This window comes from Silurus meridionalis, chromosome 26, assembly GCF_014805685.1.
Source record: "Silurus meridionalis isolate SWU-2019-XX chromosome 26, ASM1480568v1, whole genome shotgun sequence".
Taxonomy (NCBI): Eukaryota; Metazoa; Chordata; class Actinopteri; order Siluriformes; family Siluridae; genus Silurus; species Silurus meridionalis.
Window position 1 is genome coordinate 15947182 of NC_060909.1, and position 15910 is coordinate 15963091.

General features: G+C 37.4%; 1 protein-coding gene across 1 annotated transcript in view; it reads left to right on the forward strand.

The window, feature by feature from the left end:
- The window catches only part of LOC124379808 (interleukin-1 receptor accessory protein-like 1-B), a 322414-nt gene that overhangs the window by 77202 nt on the left and 229302 nt on the right, over nucleotides 1–15910 (forward strand). The gene's annotated exons all lie outside the window — the stretch shown is intronic.

Genomic DNA, 15910 nt, shown 5'->3' on the forward strand with positions numbered 1-15910 from the left:
TATACACAGCAAAATGTTAACTTTTCAACAATTTGTGTTACATTAGCTCTTTGGTGGGCTCAGACAACAATGGTCTAGTCTTGACAATGTCTATAGGCATTATCCTAGAGTGCCCAGGTTCTTGTTTTGGGTCACATTCACATTTTCTTATGCATGCCTATATTCCCTGCTTCCTTCTCATAATTTAGACTGACTGTTCACTTGCTGCCTAATATATCCCAGCCCTTGACATATGCCAATGTAACAAGATGATAAATTTTATTCACTTCACCTGTCAGTAGTTTTTACGTTATGGCTGATCGGTGCATATTTCTAAAATGTACAATGTCAGAGTCGATGTCATTTAGTAAATCCCAAACCACAAGACATCACTGCACATGTTTATTTGTTGTTTATTTGTGCTTTATTCGATTATCACAGATATACCATGCAGCCACCTCTTTAATCCTAAACACGTGCTAAACCAGGAAGTGAAACTTTTCAACATATTGCTTATTAATTGCAACTGTAAATGATTTAATGAGGAAGTGGAATTTCTTTACTTTTAACCTAAGATCTCTAGCTCGACGTCACCTGCTCTCTCCATGCTGAATTTCACCTACTCAGCTGTGGAAACCCATCAATGGCAATAAAACCGAATACGTATATTAAATATATGCATAATTACATGGTAATAATGTATTAACCTTTGAGGTAAAGGCTGTCTTTTTTATGAAAGCCTCATTAGGACACTTCATTAAAGGGAAGGATGGTTATAGAGGACTCTCTTCCTCTCTGTTCCCTCTCTTACTTTGCTTGAGAGTCTAGATGAGGAAATTTAATGGTACACACTTCATTCCCCTTGGCTAATTCGACCTTCCACCTGAATCACAGTGTACTTTTATCCTCGCCAAATAAACTCGTTTCGCTGCTGCCATAAATGCTATCAGAATCACTGACTTACTTTTTAATCTATTTTGGTCCATGAATGTGTATTATATAATTCCCAATAGTTTATTCTCATCATTTCAGTTTTACTCTGCGCTGCTTCAAGGAGGACTGCAGTTTTAAGTTTTTATCCAATCAGATTTCAGCTTTCAAGTGCCTTTAGGGACAACAGTGTAGGAGTCAACAGTGCAGGCACATATATCTTAAAGTGTATAAGAATGAAGCGGTTGCTTTAACCAATCAAATTTGAAGTTGGGGCATACAATAACATCGGCATTTTAATGGTCTCTGATTGGACGATTGGAAAATGCACTAGTCTGAGCTCGCATTTGTAGCAATCTGCACAAGCCCATATATATTTGTGTGGATTTTACAGCTGTTTTTTTTTGTTTTTTTTTTATTATTCCACTATGGCTGACAGGAGAATTAATTGATTTGGTCATAAATATACTTAAAAGAACATTTACAAGACGGAGATTTTAAAAACAGCTGGACATCTCAAGGAAAGGTCAGCCAAAACAGTTCCAAACAGCTGTCAAGAACAATCATTTTACAAAAATGCACGGAAAAAATGTGGGGTCATTTCATAAGGTTAATATTAAAGCTTCTGCTAGAGGCGATGTATCCATATGACTTGTCGAATTGTGTTTATTGGGTTTCTTGCATCAGTAATGCCCTTCTTTCTAACTGTACTGTATGAGATACCTGTCTGTGATTCAGCGCTCTGTCAAACCGCATTTCTGTGTAATATTGCATTTCTAGTGTATAGATATATGAATATCAGGAAGTATATTCTATAACAAGACCTGAAATGAAGACAGAAAAGAAAAACAGTTACTCAGATGGTGTTTTAGATGTTCTCTGATGCAAAGAATTTGTTCTTGAAAAGGAAAAGAAAGAAATTACCAGATAAACTGTGACTAATCCTTTAGGCTAACAGTAGGTCTTTCTAAGCTTAGCCAAGTCCTCTGTATGGAGTATACTGTTCCAGAAGATTAGCGAGATACACAAAGAGCGGAACATGATTAACAGAACTTAACAGTCTAGGCAATACTTAATAGTTTACCAATATATCATGAATTACTTTTGTTTCCTGGAAATGATGCACACGTCAGCATTATGAACAAGCTGAAGACACGGTACGGCCACTAGCATGCTACAGTAGTCCAAACGGGAGATTATAAAGCATGCTCTAGATTTTTCACGTGTTTTATTATATATCTCCAATGAATTAAGGAATACAGCATTTTAAAGATTTTAATTACATGGAAAGGTTTCGCGCATAACATGAATTGACTCTATTTGGAAACAACAACGGAATGCAAAATACTATTTTCCATAGGCTTAGAAGATCTCAGCTCGTGGAGAAAAGCCAGCTCAGGGATGACATAAATGTAAAATGAATGCTCTTGGCAAAGCCTCGCATCAAATCGAATGAATTCATCGCTGAGTGTTGAGTGCACCTATTAGCCCAAGTGCTCAAAATAAAAGCCAATGGAAATGTCGTAGCGTTCACAGTGGCAACGCAGTCACTTCTCATTTGCGTGGACAGAGCTTTGTTTAGAGGAGATGATGATTCTGAGTTATTGGCTGAGGTAGTATTTAGAGACAATTCACGAAATTAAATGTGGCGGACTCTACATGACATTTTGACCATATGTATTTATTGAGTATCATGATAAGATCCTCTGACTGCGTTTTTTTTTTTTTTTTTTAAACAGTGTTGTATCGACAATTAGAACTCGTCCCTTGTCATGCTTTATTTGTGTCCTTGTACTGAAGACAACGCATTCTTTGGAAAGTTACAAAACACCTTCAACTCTTCGACATTTTCTTTTCATGACCCATTTAGCCTGTCCTCTGGTATTGATTATCGGCCTCGCTTTCTGCTTTATTTTCCTCGTCCATCCTACTGCCTTGCTTCCTTCATGATTCCAAGGTTGTGATGCCGCCTTGCTGCCAGTGCCTGCTGGATATTTATGGATTTTCTGCATGATCCTCAACGCCATACATTTCCAAAGCTGTGACGAAGCTTGGCCTGCTGTGGAGGCGAGTGACGGCTATCTCTCACCTCGGTGACAGAGGATCGTGCCTCATATGCCACTCTTTCCCTTAAATTAGGCCAGCCCTTCATATAATAAATCCAGCTCACCTGTCCTAACACACACACACACACACACCAACACACACATACACAGCGTGGGGATTTATACTGATGCCTACTTGCTGTGGTTGGATATGTGTGTGTGTGTGTATATATATATATATATAAATATATCCTCTCAGGAGAGTTGTAGGCTAATTTATCTTATGCTTTCTAATCTAGAGAACCAGCGTAGATTAATTCATTGATAGAGACTTGAAACAGTCTTGTTTTTTTCCTACTGTCAGGATTATAGACAAGGACAACATTTCCCATAATTCAATTTGGTTAAATTCAGCCATAGTGCTTTTAACAAAGGACATTGTCCTGAAGCAGTTTTATAGAAATAAAGAGGTAACAAAGTAGGAATGTATATGCTTAATGCCTATCGGTGTGGTCCTCTTTTAAGTTTCTCCAAAACAAACCAGCCAGTGGCAACTGTGGCAAGAAAAAACTCCCTGAGACCATATGAGGAAGAAACCTTGAGAGGAACCAGCCTCAAAAGGGAAACCATCCTCATCTGGGTGGCACTGAATATCTTTTCATTATAGTTTTATCATTGTTGATGTGAATTGTTCAATGATAGGTGTTTAAACGTGGAACTGTTCATAGAACACTTCTACAAGACATAGTAGAAGAATGTTGATATTAATGGCAGTCCAAATCCATCCTCAAAGTTTTTGCGTTCCTGAGTAACTTTATGGATTTTTAAGATGTTTATGTGGAACTCTTTACTTGCATCCACTCCCACTTTTGCTTTGTTATGTGGCACATACTATAGCAAATCACAGCCCTTTTATAATAACTGGAATAAATTACTGATCACACTGGCGTTTATTCCTAATATCAAAGCCTTATATTCCTCCTGGATCTTCTGCCTGAACCTTGACCTATTCCAGCATATCAGTGTATGAAATGCAAATGTTTATATGAGTTATCATATGGAAGTCTTTTGAGAGGAGCACAGGGTTACAGTGTTGTTTTCATTATTTAGCCGAATAAAGAAATGGACCAAAAATACCAACAATAATTGGTGTAATAAACAATAAACAGATACACATACTTTTACTTCTTTTTGTAAATGTATTTCTTTATGTAAATTATCATTTAAATATTCTAATATAATACAATGTATAATATTGTTTCACTTCATCAACCACTGTAACATTTTAATCAGTAGTAATCAGTTTTAATTCAGTATTAAACTTATATATACATAGTTAAAAAAAATGTTTATGATATCCAAAAAACATTTAGGGTACAAAACAGGGTTGATTTAATAAACTGAACAAACATTTACACTTCCGTACAATTGGGAACAAATTAATGTTGAAGAATGAAAAACAGATTTAGACGGCAATAGTATCATTTTCATATTTGCATATTAATTTATGTAAATGTCATACATAGACAGATTACAAGTTTATTTCTATAGCGATTTTCACAATGGACATTGTCTCGAAGCAGCTTTACAGAATTTCAGAATGAAGGTGAACGATGTGTATTTATCCCTGATGAGCAGCCTGGGGCCACTGACGCAAGGAAAAACTCCCTTAGATGTTATGAGGAAGAAACCTTGAGAGGAACCAGACTCAAAAATGTAACCATAAATAAGCATAAACAACATTAACAGAGAACGCAAAGATCATGGATAGACAAACGAACAAAAGACAAGGAATGTTGTGAACTGTGAGTACACGTATTCAAGTGCTAATTATTTGGAATGGGAAACAGGTGCGCAAACAAACGTGCCATGGCTCATTGACGTGAAATGGCTTGAGGGAAATGTAGTCTCTTGCTGCAAGTTCGGTGAATCGCTGTGGAATGTCGTTCGCGTGTATTTTAATTAAACGTGTTTGAATTTAAACAGCAAAATGAAATGCATTATTAATGACTGTGTTACTGTGGCGTTATTCTTCTGTGGTAAATAATATGTCAGCATTCAACATGATCAATCAATACTCATTTATAATTTTCACACGAAATTAATTACATAAAAAGGGTGTCGTTTTGAAAACCTATGTTACTCTTTACTACATTAGAGACATGTAGTGTAGTTCTTGAAACTCGTTTCGCTGCTGCCATAAATGCTATCAGAATCACTGACTTACTTTTTAATCTATTTTGGTCCATGAATGTGTATTATATAATTCCCAATAGTTTATTCTCATCATTTCAGTTTTACTCTGCGCTGCTTCAAGGAGGACTGCAGTTTTAAGTTTTTATCCAATCAGATTTCAGCTTTCAAGTGCCTTTAGGGACAACAGTGTAGGAGTCAACAGTGCAGGCACATATATCTTAAAGTGTATAAGAATGAAGCGGTTGCTTTAACCAATCAAATTTGAAGTTGGGGCATACTATAACATCGGCATTTTAATGGTCTCTGATTGGACGATTGGAAAATGCACTAGTCTGAGCTCGCATTTGTAGCAAACTGCACAAGCCCATATATATTTGTGTGGATTTTAAAGCTGTTTTTTTTTTTTTTTTTTTTTATTATTCCACTATGGCTGACAGGAGAATTAATTGATTTGGTCATAAATATACTTAAAAGAACATTTACAAGACAGACATTTTAAAAACAGCTGGACATCTCAAGGAAAGGTCAGCCAAAACAGTTCCAAACAGCTGTCAAGAACAATCATTTTACAAAAATGCACGAAAAAAACGTGGGGTCATTTCATAAGGTTAATATTAAAGCTTCTGCTAGAGGCGATGTATCCATATGACTTGTCGAATTGTGTTTATTGGGTTTCTTGCATCAGTAATGCCCTTCTTTCTAACTGTACTGTATGAGATACCTGTCTGTGATTCAGCGCTCTGTCAAACCGCATTTCTGTGTAATATTGCGTTTCTAGTGTATAGATATATGAATATCAGGAAGTATATTCTATAACAAGACCTGAAATGAAGACAGAAAAGAAAAACAGTTACTCAGATGGTGTTTTAGATGTTCTCTGATGCAAAGAATTTGTTCTTGAAAAGGAAAAGAAAGAAATTACCAGATAAACTGTGACTAATCCTTTAGGCTAACAGTAGGTCTTTCTAAGCTTAGCCAAGTCCTCTGTATGGAGTATACTGTTCCAGAAGATTAGCGAGATACACAAAGAGCGGAACATGATTAACAGAACTTAACAGTCTAGGCAATACTTAATAGTTTACCAATATATCATGAATTACTTTTGTTTCCTGGAAATGATGCACACGTCAGCATTATGAACAAGCTGAAGACACGGTACGGCCACTAGCATGCTACAGTAGTCCAAACGGGAGATTATAAAGCATGCTCTAGATTTTTCACGTGTTTTATTATATATTTCCAATGAATTAAGGAATACAGCATTTTAAAGATTTTAATTACATGGAAAGGTTTCGCGCATAACATGAATTGACTCTATTTGGAAACAACAACGGAATGCCAAATAATATTTTCCATAGGCTTAGAAGATCTCAGCTCGTGGAGAAAAGCCAGCTCAGGGATGACATAAATGTAAAATGAATGCTCTTGGCAAAGCCTCGCATCAAATCGAATGAATTCATCGCTGAGTGTTGAGTGCACCTATTAGCCCAAGTGCTCAAAATAAAAGCCAATGGAAATGTCGTAGCGTTCACAGTGGCAACGCAGTCACTTCTCATTTGCGTGGACAGAGCTTTGTTTAGAGGGGATGATGATTCTGAGTTATTGGCTGAGGTAGTATTTAGAGACAATTCACGAAATTAAATGTGGCGGACTCTACATGACATTTTGACCATATGTATTTATTGAGTATCATGATAAGATCCTCTGACTGCGTTTTTTTTTTTTTTTAAACAGTGTTGTATCGACAATTAGAACTCGTCCCTTGTCATGCTTTATTTGTGTCCTTGTACTGAAGACAACGCATTCTTTGGAAAGTTACAAAACACCTTCAACTCTTCGACATTTTCTTTTCATGACCCATTTAGCCTGTCCTCTGGTATTGATTATCGGCCTCGCTTTCTGCTTTATTTTCCTCGTCCATCCTACTGCCTTGCTTCCTTCATGATTCCAAGGTTGTGATGCCGCCTTGCTGCCAGTGCCTGCTGGATATTTATGGATTTTCTGCATGATCCTCAACGCCATACATTTCCAAAGCTGTGCCAAAGCTTGGCCTGCTGTGGAGGCGAGTGACGGCTATCTCTCACCTCGGTGACAGAGGATCGTGCCTCATATGCCACTCTTTCCCTTAAATTAGGCCAGCCCTTCATATAATAAATCCAGCTCACCTGTCCTAACACACACACACACACACACCAACACACACATACACAGCGTGGGGATTTATACTGATGCCTACTTGCTGTGGTTGGATATGTGTGTGTGTGTGTATATATATATATATATATATATATATATATATATATATATATAAATATATCCTCTCAGGAGAGTTGTAGGCTAATTTATCTTGCGTTTCTAATCTAGAGAACCAGCGTAGATTAATTCATTGATAGAGACTTGAAACACTTTCCTATGCCGCTCTGGACAAGGGCGTCTGCTAAATGCCATAAATGTAAATGTAAAGTATAATTCAGAACTATAAGAAAATGAATACTGAGCACCCAAGAGGTTGTGCTGGGTAAATTTCACGCCAAGCCCTTAGTGGTGTACTTCCTGAATCAATCCACCTCTTAATACCATCATTATGATGCCACGGCTATAAAAACATTAATATTCTTTAAGTACATTAAAATAGTACAACAGAGCGCTGCATCACAGACAGGAATCTCATGCATTGAGAATGAATGCCATTACTAAAGCAAGAAACCCAATGAACAACAATTCAATTCTCATTTCACTGTAGCCACAACTGCATCTCAGGTCTCACCACAGTCCTATAAACTTTCCCTTTCACTCTCACAGATACTCTTCTATCACAAATCACTCCTGCTATCACTCTTCTCCACCCACTCCACCATGCCTGCAATCTTTTCTTCACTTCTCTAACACACTCTCCATTACTTTGCACTGTTGATCCCAGGTACCTGAACTCCTCCACCTTCTCCACCCCTTCTCCCTGCAACCGCATCACTCCACTGCCCTCCCTCTCATTCACACATGTACTCTGTCTTACTCCTACTAACTTTCATTCCCCTTCTCTCCAGGGCGTACCTCCACCTCATTAGGCTCTTCTCAACCTGCTCCATACTCTCACCACAAATCACAATATCATCCACAAACACTAACTTTACATCATCATACTCTCATATAATCATTATAACACAAATTGATGATTACTATAGTATACTTAATATTATAGAATGTGTTATACAAGTTATTTTTTGGCTATTTTTACACTGATGGACTTTTTTTATATGCAAAGAAAAGCAGTATATCGAAAACTTCTCAGTTTACAGCCATTACAGATGAACAAAATCTTGCTGATCTTCCTGCAATGTCAGATTATACTATTAAACCTTCTGATAGCTAGAATCATGCTACTATTTAAGATTAAAAAAAATAATCAATTCACAGGGATGTGTATTTTTTTCAGAGAGCAAATCACTCCATTTCTGTGCTTATCTTCTGATATTTCTCTGGCAGAACCATTTGTCCCTGTCAGCCCCTGAACTGTAATTTTGCAAGTCTGCTACTTTTGAAATTCCTCCGCTGCTTTAGGCCGCGCTTTATTTCTCAAGGCCTGCATAAGAGGAAAGGAAAGATACCTGCAGGAAAAAGAAGAAGCCTGATAGCTTTTACATTGACCTTCTCACTATCTGATGTATAGCTTTATCTTGCAGCCCAAATGTCAGAAGGCAGTTCTTTAGCTAAATCAAATTACATTGGCGTTTTTCTGCCAAACCCTGAACCCACCAAAAGCCCCCCAACACCCACACACCCACACCCCCACCCCTGCTTTGCCGGTATCAGGAGTCAAAGTTAAACACAATGCTGCAGCTTTTACTTAAACGCTGATCGTTTACACATAAGATCCATTAAAGAGAGAGAGAGAGAGAGAGAGAGAGACGAGTCACATAATGTGGACAGGTCAATCAAAAATTTGCCACAATAATAGAAACGCATAGAGACAACGGTGAAATGGTGTGGATTTTCTTATCTTATGGGAATCGTAACTTATGGGGATTTATGGGAATTCATTAGAAATATGGGGAAATGTACAGTATAGTATATAAACGATACCATATACAATACAAGCTAGCTAGCTAGCTAAATAACTAGCTAAATAACTTGCTAGCTAGATAGATAGATAGAGCTTTGAGCAAGGCCCTGAACCCTCTGTGCTCCAGGGGTGCTGTTGCATGGCTGCCCCTGTGCTCTGACCCTAGCTTCCTAAATTAACTGGGATATGCAAAAAAAAAGAATTTTATATTCATACTATAAAACACCTTTACCTTATTTACTTGTATCCAGTCATTTATACACCAGCTTCTATTTCTCTTTGCTTTAAAGTTAATTACACAAACAAACAGCAAATACACTACACAATATGGACACAAGTTTGACCACCTGACCATAAGATTCATATTGTGCTTGATGAAAATCCCATTCCATATTTAGTTCCCATTTGCTGTTATAATAAGCTCTACTCTTCTGGGCAGATGTTTCACTAGATGAGATTTGTGCTCAGGTGAGAAACTCAGTAGGGTTGAGGGTTGGAGCTCTATAGCAGGCCACTCAAGATCTTCCACTCTAACCTATGTAAATCATATCTTCAGAGTTTAAATGAAGGATAAAATGAATTCTGACACACCCAAACTGCTTGCAGCTTTGTGGGAAGAACCACATTTGACTGGAAAAGTCATGTATTAGCAATAGTTTTGTCCATATAGTGGTTATTCTATTGGAAACTTTACCCAACAACCAATTATGAGTTGTTACAATTTTTATTGCTTCATTATTAATTATGTGTTGCACCAAATCTTACAAAGAACTACACTACATATCTGCCCTTGCACATCATGTCTCCATTGATGTAACACACACACACACACACACACACACACACAGACACACCACACACACAAAGGCACTGCTCCATTGTCCTCATGGGTGATGTATTCATGAAGCAGACGTTACTTTCCAAACGACTTTTAATTCAAATTCTTTAGCCTTTTGTCGTTTTTTAATTCTGTAAAATACTTTGTACTGTAAGAACTCTACATGATGACATCATAAACATGCGACCTCTGATTGGTGCCTATCAGTAGTTGCCCAGACTTTTCGAGACCAGAACAGAAAATTGATTCATATGGAAGAAGGTGGTGAAGATAAGAAATGTGCAGGTTGGCAGCTTTTAAATAGGTGTCCAATGATTGATAAATAATTATTAAATTGCTGAATATTGTACCCTAATTAAAGAAGCTGTTTAGTAGGATCATGATTTTGAATAGCACGGCATGAATGACTGCCCGAACCATAATATATTTATATTTATAATTAACAATCAAATGATTAATTAGTTCTATACTAGTTTCTATGAATGCAGGTGCCATCAGTCGTTTTCTTATGAACGACTTGTATGTCATTGACTCAGTGTTGCTGATGTAAAGTAGCCTTTCACCGCTGCGGCCCGGGTTTGATCCCCGGTCAGGGAACCGACCCCAGCCATTAGGGTTGCAAAAGTCTTAGTGCCGGTCCCAAGTCCGGATAAATGGGGAGGGTTGTGTTAGGAAGGGCATCCAGCGTAAAAATATGCCAAATCAAACATGTGGATGGTCCGCTGTAGAGACCCCTAATGAGAGAAGCCGAAAGAAAGTAAGTTTACTAAACTGAGTCAGTGTCATTGTGAAGGAACAGATTAAATAGGCCAATTGATGAAAGGTTTGCAAAGAAATTTGATCCCTTGTAAAAGTAATTTTTAGTATTTTTTATATACAAAAATACAGTGTTTTCTTTGATACACATAAACTTAATGTATTTGGTATTTTATTTAAATTGTGTATCTTTGCCCAACCCTGCTCTTCAATAACATTGCATATTGCGTTGTTTTTGCATGTTTCATTGTCCCACGTTGTTATGCGGTACCTGCTCTCCGTGTATTGCTGATAGTTTGTTTCATATCTATAGGTAAAGTTGACACTCCTTTTATTGTTAGTTTGTGTGTTTTACCTAAAAATAAAACACTTATTAGAATACAAATGAACTATTAGAGTTCAAAAAATAATCACACATTGTAACATGAATTACATTTAGCGGGTTTTATCAGAGCTGCTCTTATAGAAAATGGATCAACACTGGAGCAATCAGAATCAGCAATGCGGCGGTTAATGCTTTTACTCCTCGGCTCGATTTCATGGTTCTGCGAAGGCAGCGGTGATTTACTAGTCGGATTGATTTTTAAACCGATTCATTCACAAAAACAAATCAACAATTTAATGAAAAGAGATATAGAGACAAAGCTACCAGTCGTTTTTCATACCGTACTGAATGCGAGCTTCCTGTGACGTGTGCTGCTCGGGCTATTCGAAAGCTTTTTCAGCTCTGCGTGCTCTCCATGGTTCTGAACGTGCAAATTTCCGCCAAGGCTTTCTCATGTTAACGAAATTAGCCTTCATTTATTATAGATGATAAACAGGGCTTCGTTTCGACTTAATTAAAAAAGACGGATCGTCCTTTTAACCCGATAAGCGTGAACTTTGCAACTATTCAAAGCTTTTTTTGCTTTGCACACCAGCGAAGAGAGGACCCCCCAGACGGAGGAGAGTAGTGGAGAGATAAGATGAGGGAGATGAAGAGCAAGAAATTCATTTTTCTGTTCATTATTTTGCTTATACACTCCATACACTTCAGCTGACCACACTCATTTTATTCCCTGCTGAAATATGCAATCTTTTTCGTATTTATATATAAACTCACTGTGTAGCTAACTTAATATTCAGACAGAAGGACGGGAGACTGAGAAATTGCTAACATGACTTTTTAGGACAGTATAGAAAGTTGTGAAATAGAGCAGCGTATGTTTGTGTAGATATAATTTTTGAGATGCTGTTAGTGTGCGATGCTGGTAGTGGGCAGTGGCATGCGGGGTGTTAAAGGCAGGACAATTTGGTGACTTGTAGCAGAACTGTTGCAGCAGTAATTAATCAACTGGCCTCCACACACAGGTCACACCCACAGCCATGTGTGTTTACCGGCCTTCCATGAACTAATAAATAAGCACTGGCCATAAAATAGTGATTTACTAGAATGTTTTCCACCACAGCTCCAGTTCTACTGGTCTGAACAGAATGTGGTCAGAGTGACACACACACACACACACACACACACACACACAATTGATTGGCATAGCCATTAGAAAAAAGCCAATGCATTGATATAAAAACTAACTGTTTTCCGTTTTTGTTAATAAACAGCAATACAGATATGGATGAAATGAACCAATCAGATTAAAGTTAAAATATATTTTAAGTCAAAGGCCAAACAATCTCAATCTTTTTTTTTCTTTTAATCTATTTCTATCTCTTGACCACCCACCACTCAGTCCAAGTATCAGGCAACTAATATATTCAAAGGTCAAATGCCTTGAGTGCAATATATTACTTTTACTGCCTGTATGTTGATTTAATTGAATGTCAGGTTATACTCCTTGGACTGGCACTCAATCAATTTACCAAGACCAAATTCAATCCTGGATTTCTCGACTCTTTTTTTTTTTTCCATCTTTTAATCATTGTATGATGTGCTAGAACGGAATCTCGCGGATTATTAGCGGTGCTGTGGGCATTCAGGCTACAGCTACACTTATGTCTCTCACATCTGATAGAGAGAATTCTTTATTTAACTGCTAGTTGCCATGGTTTCGCCAGGCTAGGACAATTAGGCTAAACATGCAACACAAGTTGTTATAGAAAAAACTTTATGCAAAACCAGCAAAAAACTTTCAAACTTTACCTACAAATGTATTCTAGACCGAAGTGTTTGTGTGCACTTCATCACCATCTACTACAGTATGTTCCAGAAAGGCATTTAGTTCACAATTTGGCTTCTGTTTTTCTATTTTTCCCTATTCTACCCTAATCCACAAGATATGCAAATTCTTAAAGAGTGATAGAAAAAAAAGATACTTTGGTTTGTCCCTCTAGGCAAGTCCTTAAATGATCGGTGTAAATTCCTAGCACAGAGTGTTTCTCTCTCAGAAAAGATTTCCAAGTATCGAATCTTTTTGCAAATGCTAGCGCAGTGAAATATCCACAGTGCTATTTTATTAAATTTAAGAATGATTTAAATAAAGGATTCCTTGATTCCTTCAATCTTCTTAATCCCTGGCATGAAATGTCAAGCATTTCTATTTAAGCAGCATTGTTTATTCTGTGATACAAACAGTGGTGGGCGAAGTACACAAACGAAGTACTTGAGTTAAAGTGGATATACAGTAGGTAAAATATGACTCCAGTAAAAGTAAAAGTACAAAACTGTTTGCCTTCAAATGTACTCAAGTATCCAAAGTACTAGAATTTATTATGGCTATAATGTTACTATAATGCTATACTATAATATAATACTATAAATATAATGTTACTACTAATTTTTGTATAAAGCTTATGCGTAATCAACTCATTTTAAGTCAAAATTACAATGGCTACTTTAAAAATCGCGTAAAAAAAGGTCACGTGTGTTGAGGCGAGTCCGAGTCTGGAGTTTCTTCATCATTTATTCCTAAATGTTCTGTTTTCTTTGAACTGATGCTGAACAGTCTGTTAGTGATAAGTAGATACACCAAGCACCAATCAAAACATAAGTTTTTATCCACTCCTGAATAAAAAGTTACGACTGATTTAACAAAATGTATTGGTGTAAAAAATAAGGTAGAGTAATCCCCCGTTTATGGCGGTGGTTACGTTCCAAAACCTCCCACGATAAAACAAAAAACCGCAATAACCGGACGCCATCTCAAAAATGCTATTTTATGTGTACAGCACGGTACTGTATTGACATTTTACTTCATTTTATAAATAATAATTATATTTTCATTGATAAATTTCATTATTTCAACATAAAAATCGTGGTATCCGCAGGAGCCCGGGAAAATCAGGCAAACAAATGAATTATGTAACAAATGCAATTCCGACGATAAACCGGGGGCATGAGATTCGAACCGTGGTGAAACGGGGGATTACTGTATTTGACTCTGAAAAGTAGTAAAGTATCGTAAAAGTCTCCCCAAATAGAAATACTTCAGTAAAGTACAGATATGCGAAAAAGCTACTTAAGCACAGTAACAAAGACAAATGGCCAATTTCATGTAAATTTTGTGTTCCTACAGACTTGTATCACATCCTTTGTATCTCTGAGAGCTTTTAGTTTAATCAGATTTATTAAAGAAATATTTTGTGCTACTCTACGAAAACAGTCGCGGTTCTGGAGGTGTGCTGTGAGGGGGCGGAGCTAAAGAAATGATTGGAACAAACAAACACACTCTGTTGCTACACCCGGAAAAACTATCTGCATCCACTGTTCATGTAACTCTGGGTTATTTGAGAAGCTGAACAAGGTTCTCCTTCCCTCACATCCAAAAACCACTTGTTAGGAGACCTTCTCGAGCAAGTCCTGTGCAGCGCTACCGACTTTTTTTTACTTTAACCTTGTTTAGCATGAGAATTCAAATCTTTAGCAGTGTAAAGCATAAAATAGCATTAGTCTATCCCTTTAAATAATGAAATTAGGGGCAAAAGTCAAATAATTTCTATCATGTTGAATATTGCATCAAATGGAATATACAAAAACAAAGGTATTTACTCAAATAATGTGCAAGTAAACATGAAAAATGTGTCTGTATATGTAAAAATGTGCACTTGAATGCAAGAATATGCACATGCTCGCTTCCTTCATGCAACATCAGCAGTGAACCACAAATATGAGTACACTTCAGCAGATTTTTCCCAAAGGAACTGATTTTCTCCACCACTCTAATACCCACACAGACACACAGTAACACCATTATTACATCTTATATCTTCTTCCATAATATCTTAAAACTTCTCTCCTATTTTCTTATATAGATCTTCTATTTATTTTAGTTCGGCTTCTCACCAGAATCCCACAAGTGTACAACCATTTTCATCTACAAATGAGACGGCGCCAAAGAGACAAAGACAGAACTGGGGCGATAGGACACAGGTCCCAGACAAACAGAAAGGTGTGAAAGATATTGTAGGACAAAAACCTGATCTGGCGCATCAATCACTTATCCCACCTCGGACATGATCTGCCGTTCCCCGTGGACAGGTTTAGAAGTGGCGTACAGAATATTTAGCAGCACCGGGAGGCTTAAGGGGGATTTCATTTGCACAGGTGTCCATCTGCTTGACTGTGTCTCTTATAATCTTCACATCATGTTCCAGTTCATAAAAATGCGTCACTTACCCTCAGTGTGTTCGGGCTGTCTGTTGCATTGGTGTGTGGCTGACTCATGGCTCGGAACCAGCCTTTTCTCATTGAGTTTTGATTCTGACTTTGCTCCTTCTCTCTGGAGTCAATGCTATCTATGGTCAGTAATAATCTATTGAACTATGGATAGGTGAGGCAATTCTGTTAGCAGTATTAGAATGGATCAGATGCATCGATTTGGATTCATTTGTTTCCTTGGACCACTGTTTCATTCAGTCAATACTACCGTGTTAATCTTGATGGCGCATGTGTGTGTATGGTGCGCTATACAAAGTGCATAGAAGTGTGGACCTCATAAAGGTTTGCTACAACCTGTGATCATGGCAGTTTGTTTTTTTCTTTTACCTGGCTGGAAGTTCATTGGCTTCCAATCGTTTTCCCCTTTTGAAGTTTATGCCGCGAGTAAACATCAGTCCTGGCAAGTAATTTTCTGCAGGCTTGCACCATATTTCCATAATATGTGAAAACAAAGG